This window comes from Octodon degus, unplaced genomic scaffold, assembly GCF_000260255.1.
Source record: "Octodon degus isolate 3935 unplaced genomic scaffold, OctDeg1.0 scaffold00043, whole genome shotgun sequence".
Lineage (NCBI taxonomy): Eukaryota > Metazoa > Chordata > Mammalia > Rodentia > Octodontidae > Octodon > Octodon degus.
Window position 1 is genome coordinate 624825 of NW_004524619.1, and position 11245 is coordinate 636069.

An 11245-nucleotide genomic window follows, 5' to 3' on the forward strand; every position below is an offset into this window, starting at 1 on the left:
AGCCATATTAATATGCTGAGCTGTGAAAGGCTCAAGTCAACAACTTCTGTAGATAACCCACTACTATTGTGGACTGCTGGACTGTGTTGGATTGTTTTGCTGAATTCACGCACCCATAGTATTTAGATGCCAATGGAGTACCCATGACTGACAGGACTAAACAAAGAAAGTGGATATAAAGGAAGGACCATTTTGTATCTGTATATGCAGAACAGTTAGGATAGATATACAGCTACTTAATTCAATGAGAAGAAAGATTTTTACTAATACTACTTGGACAGTGTATTCTGTCTGCATCTTGTACTATGGATAACCGGTAAGAAGATAACAATGTACAATGTATTAATTATTGAAACTGTCCTATTAATCAGTTTTGAAACTGTCTCATTGATATTTGTTTCTCAATAAAATAAAATTTAAAAAAACAAAGTGAATAAGCAACCTATAGACTTTGCAAATCACATATATCAGGTAAAATCCCTGTAAAAGATCTATAAAAAACTCATATAACTCAATAGCAAGAAAATACAAAATTCAAATGAAAGTTGACAATGGACTTGATCAGATCTTTGTCCAAAGATGAGATGAAACTGCCAAAAGGTAAATGAAAAACAGATCAGCATCACTCAGCACTGGGAAATGCAAATCCAAACAACCATAAGATACCACATTACACTCCCTAGATAGCGGTTATGAAAAAAATAGGAGATGGCAAGTGTGGAAAGGAAAAGCCTATACACTGGGGTGGGAATGTGGATTCATGCCACCATCACGGAAAGCAGCTTGACGGTTCATAAACAAATTAAACTAAAACTATGACACCTCCCAGAGATCTCTCTTCTGGATGTGTACCTAAAGGAGAAGCCGCCACCACCCAGTAAAAATATGATTACCTTCCGTTAAAAAACTATTTGTAGACTTCTTCTATACAGAGTAGTGTTTTAGCTTCTGTTTTCATTTTAGTGAAAAACAAATCTGCATAAAGAGAAATACCGATCAATATGCTGAGCTGTAAAAGGCTCAAGTCAACAACTTCTGTCATTGCCAGGCCTACGGAAAACCCACAACTATTATGGACTGCTGGACTATATTGGAATATTTTGCTGAGTTCAGGCACCTACAATATTTAAATGACAATGGAATACCCTTCTCTGACAAAACTAAACAAAAAGGGGAATACAAATGAACAACCATTTTGTATCTGTACATTCAAAATAGGATAGATATATAGCTGCATTCTCTTGGATCATTGAATAGAGAGATTTGTTCTAATAGTGTTTGTGGACAGGACATCATGTCTGCAACTTGTACAGTGAATAACCACTAAGACAATAATATGCAATGTATTAATTATTGAAATTGTGCTAGTAATTGGTTTTGAAACTGTCTCATTGCTATTTGTCTCTCAATAAAATTATTTTAAAAAATAAAGAGAAATATTGGAGAAGTAGTAGTTCACAAGGAATATGCAAATAGCAAAACTTGAATGTGACAAAAAGAGTCAGTGTGTGAGTTAAAGAGAGTTGTCCATAATGCTATTAAACCTGATTTATTTTATAATAAATACCTGTGTTGATTTTTAGTATTTAGAAATAAAAATCATGACAATACTTTCCTACCTATGTACATTATTCTCAGAAAATCAACATATGTGTGTATGTGTGCGTGTGTGTGTGTGTCTGTCTGTCTGTCTGTCTGTGTTATGAAGAAGAATAATATAACAGAAAATAAAAGTGAAATTATTTCTGTAACATGTATCTCAACCAGAAGTGCTCAGGTATGATCACCTGGGGCAGAATTAAACAAAGCAGTTGGATAAGTGGACTCACATGAAAAATCACTGCAAAAGCAAGAGCCCAAGCAGAGTAAGTGACAGCATTTACTGAAATGGTGAAACTGAACTACATGCAGTTCTGTCTCATCCACTTACACTGATTTTATTTTTAGAAATTCAGTGGGATATTAAAGCCTTCCCCAAAAAACTTGTGTGCTTAAGTTCTGGGTTCAGGTAATTAGGAGCTAATGTTTACTTTTCTGAAAAGTCTGACAGGATATTAGAATATTATGCAAGTCGCCGGACAATCCTTTCGCTTGCAAGAGCATCCCACACACTCAAGAAACTTAGAATCTCTGACTCTTGCTCACTCAATGATATAAAAGCGAATGCTCCCTAATGAGTCAGATGTCCCCAGAGATTTGCAAAGCATCCCAGGGAAGTGACACTAGCTCCACTTCCACAGAAAGCACAGTGGTTTCAGGGCAAGTACCTTGGAGTAAACAAGAATGCTCACACATAATCACTTCTTCAGTGATTCTTATAATTCTGATCAAGAATTAACTCCTAATCTGTATCATGTGTATGCTACTATTTTAAGTTTCATTTGCTCCCCAGTTATGCACTCAGTCCGATCCCTGGTGCCTCATATTCTGAGTAACTCTGATTGGGAATATAGTCGTCATAAAGGCAGTCAAGTTCAAGGCAGCTATGATAGAACCTCATCCAGTATGACTCACATTCTTATAACAAAGGGGAATTTTGACACAGAGAACCACACAAGAAGAGCTCTACATGACCATAAAGGCCATGATTCTAGAAATCAAGGTAATGTTTCTACAGGTTAAGGGATAACAAAAATAGCCACCAAACCATGAAAAGTAAAACTATAAACAAGGAGTAGCTGCTTCTTCAAGGCCAATGAAGGACTAAAGCAGCAGTCAATGGGATCTTGAGCTTCTATTCTCAAGAAGAGGGATAGGGTATTTCCATCATTTAAGTTACTCACTTTGCAGTATTTTATAACAGTAGCTCCAATGAACTACTAAACCGTGAAAACCTTTTTATACAATTATAATATAATTTATATCTAAAACTTCTGTTCTCTGGAAGCCTTTCTATTATTCTTGGATATCAGAATAATTCTTTCTATTATTCTTGGATAACATTCTATTATCCAAAATGGAAAGTGATGTTATTGCACATATTTAATATGAAAGCAGATGGGCATGGTAGTGTACACCTGCAATCCCAGCACTTGAGAGGCTGAGGCAAGGGGATCACCATGAGTTTGAGGCCAGCCTGGGCTATATAAATGAGTTCAAGGGAAACCTGCAATAGTGTGACTCTATCTCAAAAGAGAAAAAAATACAAAAGCTAACTTGGAAGATAAGCTTTGCATAAAAACTACATGTTAAAGGCAACAAACCCTGAGAAGGCTCAGCTTACCTGGGTTGTGTGAGGTAGATATAGTTAGGTAATATATGTCTCTATAGACAACATCTGGTGGATCCCAGTAAAAGGAATCTAAATATAATTGAGCCCAGTTGTTACAGGTTTTACCTGTATGATTACCGGGGTTTTGGTATCCTCTAGGTAAGAACAAATTTTTCTGAAAGATTAGAACATACATAATCAAAGCATGAGCATTTGAGCTAACAGGTAAATGTATAAACTTTCTAAAGGGATAGCAATTACAACCCAACTGACTTTTAGAATCCTTTATATATGGAATCTGATAGATCACTTTAAGTCCCTCTAGCTTCAGTTAAGAGAGGTTACCCCTGTATATACTATCAGCATGAAATATCTGAGTTACATCAGAAATCAACAGGGCTAACTTGTACACTTGTCGTGAAATACACAGTATTCAGTCAGATTAAACCAATGTCCCATTCAGTGCTTTGGATATGGCCCCCCATTGTAAACAAGGGACACTGCTTTCTTTTCACTACATAGTCATGATTACCCAGGGCTCCTCTGTAGAGATGACAGGCAGAGATAAAACTACAGGCAGTGGAAGTAGGCAAGGCCAGGGCCTTTCAGTCCTACTGGACCATCTGGGAAGCTGAGTCTCAGCTCTGGGGCCTGCACCTCAGAGTGTAGTCTCACTTCTAGTGGCTGCCTTGGCAGCCAGGGCATGGCTTCTGGGACCTCTTACAGCAGTCCCTCTTATGCTGGCCTGGCTTTTGACAGCAGAAACAGATGAACCTCATCATCGTTGAGCTCTTCTTGGAGCCAAGAGAATAGACTTAAGATCTGTTTTGAGGCTGCACCAAAGGCAGCTGTTTATCTCTTTGCTTTCTATCCTTATTTTTCTCCCAGTTCTGATTATAGAACACTAAGGAAGCAGTTTTTACTAAAGTATCAAATGATTATCTTCATGTTTCTTGAGCAAGGCTGATTGCTCTCAAAGATGCTTCTTCTATCAGTCTAATCATAGCTGAGGAAATCCACTACAGGGGAAGTTGCCCTCACATTCCTTGGGCAGGGCTGCCTGCAGGAGGCCTTAAAACCAAAAAGTTATAGCTAGCTCAGTGGGCCCCAGGTATCTGACACAAGCTGCAGAAGTTAGAAGGACTCACAGGAATGATTTTGTCTCAGTTGAGGTGTTTCATAGTAGAAAGGACACAGAATAGAATTATAGACAGAAAATGAGAATAGTGATACTAGCAGCCTACAGGAATGAAGGCCAGTTGGGAAACAGGGAAAAAGTTATGCTTCCCTGGATCCAGATAGAAAGAAGGGACATTTCAAGGAAAAAATGTCCAAAGCTGCTAGACACGGAAAAAACAAAAGTGTTCATGAAGTTAGAAGAAGTTTCAGATTGAGGTGGTCATGGGTCTTTCCCTCTCATCCTGAGGGAACCCATGTTAACTGCCAATATAAGGAGAAAGCCTGCTAAACTTTTAATAGACTCTCATGTAGATTTGTCAATAGTTACCCAGACAGTGGCCCCACTTGCCAACTGGAGAGTACTCAGTGTTTTCCTTAGGTCTGGCAATTCATGTGTCCCCAGTAATAGTAGAGTTGGTGAGACATAAAAGTCCAGTTTATTTGAGATGATACCCAATGGCCATTCAAGATAAAAAAAAGGAATTAAACCTCACATTTAAGAAATCTCTGCTAATGGACCTACAAAAAATTCTAGCTAGTATTTTTAATAATTACAAATTTTAAAAGGTGATTACATTCCAAATCCTTCTGCTAATGTCTCAATAGCTATTCAAAATATTAGATATCAAATCAATGGTATATAAAATGTTGAGGTCCCCTGGACTCTACCTTTATCATTTTTATGGGAAGCCATGATTGTCTACTTGGTGAAAATCATTTTTGATTGTATTCATAATTATCCTGTTGATATTATTATTTAGCCCATGCATGTTTAATTGTTTCTTTGGCTTTGTCTCCTCCAGATTTCAAGCTATTCTACCTACCCAAGATAAAATGCCTGGTGTCTATTGAGGGACTTTAGACAGAACCTCTGGAGACTATCTCTGACTGCCTGTTCACAACCAAGACCCCTTTCAGCCTGAAGCTAGAGTGCTCATCGCACATGTCCCTCACAGCAGTTTGGGTTACTTCTTCAGAGGGGGAATGTTGTAGGCAGCTAAATTAGACAGAAATATTATAGACAGACAGGGCCAGGCCCTCAAGGACAATATGGAAGACAAGATGACCTTGCAACTTTGGAAGAGACAGACACTCCTACTTTGGGACAGACCTCAAAACAAAAGGGTAAACAAATATAGCCACATACTCCCTAGGGATGGGCATCAGGGATTGATATTCTAAATAGGTGTCAATCACCTTGAAAGAGCCCAAATGAGTCACTAACCCAATGCTCAACAGGAAGAGACCCTGTCCCATATTCATGCCCGCTTTCTACATGACTTGCCTCATTTGGTACTGGCTTTAATCAATTTTACCTGAGCAATGACGCTTGTAATCTCATTGACTGACCATAGTTTTGCCCCACCTCATGTCCACCTAGAGTTCCTATGCTCTCCACCACCTTAGACCCACCTCACTGCATGGTTTTACTCTATAAAAGTTCCTGGAAGAGACAGTTTCCTGGGGCCCTGCTCGGGGTCCCCTTCTGTACTTCTCTTGGATATGAGCTTTTTTTTCTCCAATAAATGTATTCTACTCTAAAAGAAACTACATGTTAGGATAAACATACAAAGCAGTGATGATGGGCTTACAGCATGTGTTCCGCAGAAGGCTACTTATATCATTGAAAGCTATAAAAGGTTTGGCTTTGATAATACTGTCTAATTCTGACATAAAGTCCTGGTTTCGTAGATTCAACACTGGTTCCACATGATATAGAAAAGACACAACCAACTGTCAGTAAAATTTTTACAAGAAGGAAGAGTCTGAAAGAAAACAAATATGCTATTATGTTCCAGCTTGTCCACACTCAGTATGAGCAGTTTTGAGGAAGATCAGGAAAAGCCAGACAGAGCCTCCTCACAGTATCCTGAAGTTCAAATGCCTCTTAGCTTTCAGAAGGACTGAAGGTAGAAGAGATCTTCCTTTTATCTCATTAGTGTATGCCAGATTTCCTGCTTCTAGGACAAAATGATTGACACAATTTAAAAGAGGAGATGTTTATTTTGTTCATAGTTTCAGAAGGTTCAACTCGTGGTCAACTGCTCCAAGGGGTAAATACATGGAAGAACCACATGGGAAGGAAATCTGCTCAAGTCAACATCCAAGAACTGAAGAGCAGGAGGAGACCCTGGCAGGGTCAGGGACCAGATGTAGTTCTTGGGTTATGCCACTATGACCCACTGAGACACACTTGAAATATACTTTACCAATCTGCAAAGTGTTCCTCAAGTCAATCACATTGACAGTCAAGATTAATTGCCACAGGATTGTTGATAGAAGATGCTAGTCAGGCTAACTCTGTGCCGACAAAGAGGCTGTTTTCAACTTTTGAGGAAATGTGACGGCATGATGGTATGCATATATTTACTTACTTAAAGACTTCCTTTACTTATCAATGAGGAATGTGCATTGTACTATATTACTTTCCCAACGGAAGGAATGAAGATGGTAGAGAATAAATAGTGACTCTCTCTACCAGTGACACACTGAAGGTGGAGGCAAAAATTGGGAGAGTTCTCTAGTGACTGCAAGAGGTACAGGGAAGTGAAGTCATATAGCCAGCCATAAAACTCAGTTATAAGTGGAGCATCAGAAAGAATCAATGGACCAGTATAAAGCATAGTAGATGAAAATGATCTTTGAAGGAGAAAAGAAGACTCTTGAGGTCACAAACACATTTTTAAACATTAAATGTAGACATTTTGTCAAATTCTGTAGGTGCCTCTAATAATTTCAATTTCCTTCAGCCAATTTCAATTTCCTTTACTCAGGAACTACCACCTGACTTGAGGCTAGGGATGGGGATCACTTACACACTGCCTGTGCCTTCACAGGCTCACAAGAGTGTGTACAGACAGATATGTATATATAAATAGCCATAATACAGCATGATTAGCTTAGAGTAGTTAGAATTTTCAGTCAGTTGTAACTGGATCAATTACTTTGCTCAGAGAGTCAGACAATTCACCTTGGTGGCTGCTGACAAGGTGTTATGCCTTTAAAGGTTCCCACCCCCATAAGTCCATGGCTGGAGACATCTTGTGAAAAACTGGGCTCAGGAAATTATTTAGGATGTTGGTTCCCACCATATGACTCATACTTTTACCTATTGAGCCACTCAAAATCTCCCTCCTTTGTTCTTCACACCTAGATTTTCTTCCCTGTCCTGAATATTTCTCTGTGCTAATGCTTTTGGATATTTTGAAGAGGCATTAAAAGGAAGACACTCAAATGGATTTGCTGTGGCCCACTCATGGTGTCTATCTCAAGAAGGATGGGTCTTTACTCAGCAGATATTTCAGACAAAGGATATCCTTTCCCCTTTGTTCCACTAAATGGTGGTTTTATCACTCCAAGCCAGCGTGAATTCTCAGCAGCATCCGCTGCTTACTTTTATCTCAGGTACTCTTTTCAGTGACTATTATACAATTACAAAGAGCTAGAATCCTTTTATCTTTATCATATTTGCTACATAAGCTTTACCTATTGATACTGTGAAAATACATTAGATTAAACTATGTACCTAGTGCCAAAAATTTGGGAAGTCTTGTTCCAAAAGAGAGTTCTTCAATATTTCATGACTGCTTTCTATGCAAAATCTACATGACCAGGAATGTCCTCCAAGGACAAGTAAATCACAAAAGAGGCTGAAGTTTCTACATGAGGGCTCCTTTCTACTTCCTAACAAGGTTTCAATATTACCAGAATATTGAGAAACAGGTACAGAGACCAGGGATTCTGTTAAGAACCTATACTACACAGGACAAACTCCCAAAACAAAGAATTTCTGCAAAAGGTCAATAGAGACAAGGTTGTGAAACTCTGACATAGGTCAAACTTTAAATCTTGTTAGTAGAAACCCAAAAATACACTGACTCAAACAAGGTAGAAATAATTAATTCTTGTATGAGGAGGAACGGTGACACTGTAACAATACCCAGGTTCTTTCTATCTTTTTCCTTTACTTCCACTGTGGTGTTGAATTTGTCAAGAGGTTAAACCTGGCTTTCCAACCTTATGCTTACTTGCTGACTTTTGTGTTAATTTACTAGGGATGCCATCTCAACTGACACAGGCCTGGTGATTTGAACAACAGAAATTTATTTTCTCATGGTTCTGAAGGCTGTAAGTCCAAAATCAAAGTGCTACCATATTTGATTTTCCCCAGTGGCCCTCTGTGGCATACAGAGATCTGACTTCTTGTTGAATCTTATGCATGCAGATGTTTGGGGCTTCTACTTCTTATAAGCCCACAAGTTGCATTAGATCTGGGCCCCGTTCTTCACCCTCACTAAACCATATTTACCTCTGTAAAGAAAATGCCTTTTTCCAAATACAATCATATTAATGGTTATGGATTTGGTATATTTCTGTCTATTATATTGTGGGAAAGAAGAATGAAATTAGAAAACAATTTTACATTTAGAGATTTTACTTAGAAATTATTCATTTTCACATACATAGACACATGCCCAAACCGCAAAAAGTGCTAGAAATGTATTCTCTAGCTTGGGATCCCTGCTCTCAGCTGAAATGTAGGTGGTTATGTTAGTGAGCGGAACAAGGACAGCAATTAAAGAGAGAGGAAGAGTTTCAGATTCTGGAAAGTGATGATTTGTTAACCTTTTGAGTTAGTATTCTCCCATTCACTGTTTCTGGGATTCCTTCTAACTACCAGGGCCCATGTGCAAATGGTATTTATTAGATAGTTACCTAAACTAGATGCCATACCAGCTTCAAGATCATCTTTCATTTGGAAGAGAGTCACAAAATTTCACCCACAAGAAAATACTCTACATTTCTCCAGTGGTAGTTTTTCTGGTTTTTGTTTTGTTTTGTTTTGTTTTGTTTTGTTTTGTTTTTTTTTGCACCAGAGATTGAACTCAGGACCTGGTACTTGCCAGACAGAACTCTTCTCTGTTGAGCTATCTCCCTGGCCCTGCAGAGGTAGTTTTGAGTGTGGGTGTATTTACCACCACCGAGACACTGAGGCAAAGACTATTACCATATATATTAACAACTCTCATGTATAATATATATTTTAAGAATGACTAAAATAAAATAGCAATACACTTTTTTGGGTTTTTTTTTTTTTTCTATTTTCTTTTTTTGGTACCAAGAATTAAACTCTGGGCCTTGCACTTGCTAGGAAGGTGCTGCTCCACTGAGCTACATCCCCAGCCCAATACAATTTGTTTCAGCATATATTAACTAAGTCCATAAGTTGATAGTATATAGATTCATTTTCAATGCTAAATTTCTATAAAGTTTATGTTGCTCATGGCTAAAGCAAGACCATCATTCAAGGCATCTGAGGAATGTCCAAACAGGTCATATTTACATGAACTATCATAAAGGTTTTGGGATTTATGGGACAACAGTTGAGTTGGGAAAAGGTGAACTGCCACCCTCTCCAGCAAGCACCAAAGAAAGCCAACTCACCGTTCTTCTTGTAGAACATAATTTCTCCTTTGAATTCTACTTTTTCCTCCAGTGACTTTTCGATCTGAAGCATCAGTTGCTCATTGGTTTCAACACCAAATAAGAACTTGCAGCTGCAACTCTTTTGCATGACTTCAGTTCGGGCAAATCCAGCAAGCTCACAGAAGCCATCAGAACAGTAGACTATGGGGAAACCCTTGGCCACCTGGGCATTGGCGAGAATGAAGTTGCTATCTGTTGGAAAACAAGAAGATACCCAGAAGCTTAAGTCTTCTGTAAATCACAGCTTGTGTAACAAATTAAAAGCACACATTTAGTACTGAAAATGCAAGTCCTGATGTGTTATGGTAGCAAAGTGACAGTCTAAGACCCCAAATGGCAAGAGCTGCACAAGTATGTACTAAGTCTGGCTTTGGCTCGCATGTGACTTGGCCTGCCTAGAGACACTTCTCATCCACATGACAGTAAGGGAGAACACTTTCCAGGAAGGCTCTCATTTTTGTCTTTGTCTTTTTTTTTTCCCCCCGGTGGAAGCAGGGATTGAACTCAGGCCCCTGCGCTTGCCAGGCAAGCAGTTATTCCATTGGGCCATCTCCCCAGCCTCATTTTTGTCTTGATTTTACCATTTAACTTGCATAAGTCCCTCAAACATTCTAAATCTGTTTCTTCAGATTTTATTTTCCTCCAAGCAGACCCCAAGAGCAAGATTTAGATATTAGTAGTTTATTTGGGAGATGATTTTAGGAGGGAAACAAATAGGAAGTTGTGATAGGGAAGAAAAATAATGAAGAGTGAGTTAAAGAGCATTTACTGCTACAGGGAACAAGGGCTCTGCCACGTAAGGATTCAAGAACTCAAGATTTTCCCACTAAAGGAAAGAATCATCTATCAATAATGTTCAGCACTTGTTCTTGGTTAAAAGTCACTACTGGGGTGTCAGGATGTTAGAACTTTTGACCTATCCACATTATCCAGAGGTCACTTAAGTAGCTAGGTACCAAAAGACACTTGCTTATAAGGAAACTATTTGCTCTCAGGGGCATCTGTGACTAATGTATCTAAGTACACACTTAATTGCACATATCTCAAGGTGAGTAAAGTGAAATTCACAGGCACTGACAAGTGTGCTACAAGAACCATGTCCCTTCAGAGGTGTGTCGTAGGGTCATTTTTCTGATCAAACCTGTTGAACCATACCCCAGCCCTGTTCCAGGGTCAGTACAGCAATACATATACTCCTAGCCACATACCTGGCATAAGTAATCAATGAAATTACTATTAACGTTATTCACATATTTATGGTTACTATATCAACAATAAAGAATTAGAGGCTAATCAAAACCAGAAGACTATTGCTAAGTGCTTAGCAATAATCCTTGAAGGAGATACTGAGAGTCAATATTCAAGAGG

General features: G+C 38.6%; 1 protein-coding gene across 1 annotated transcript in view; it reads right to left on the reverse strand.

The window, feature by feature from the left end:
* Window positions 1-11245, reverse strand: part of Kcnh8 (potassium voltage-gated channel subfamily H member 8) — a 393302-nt gene that overhangs the window by 249571 nt on the left and 132486 nt on the right. The gene's annotated exons all lie outside the window — the stretch shown is intronic.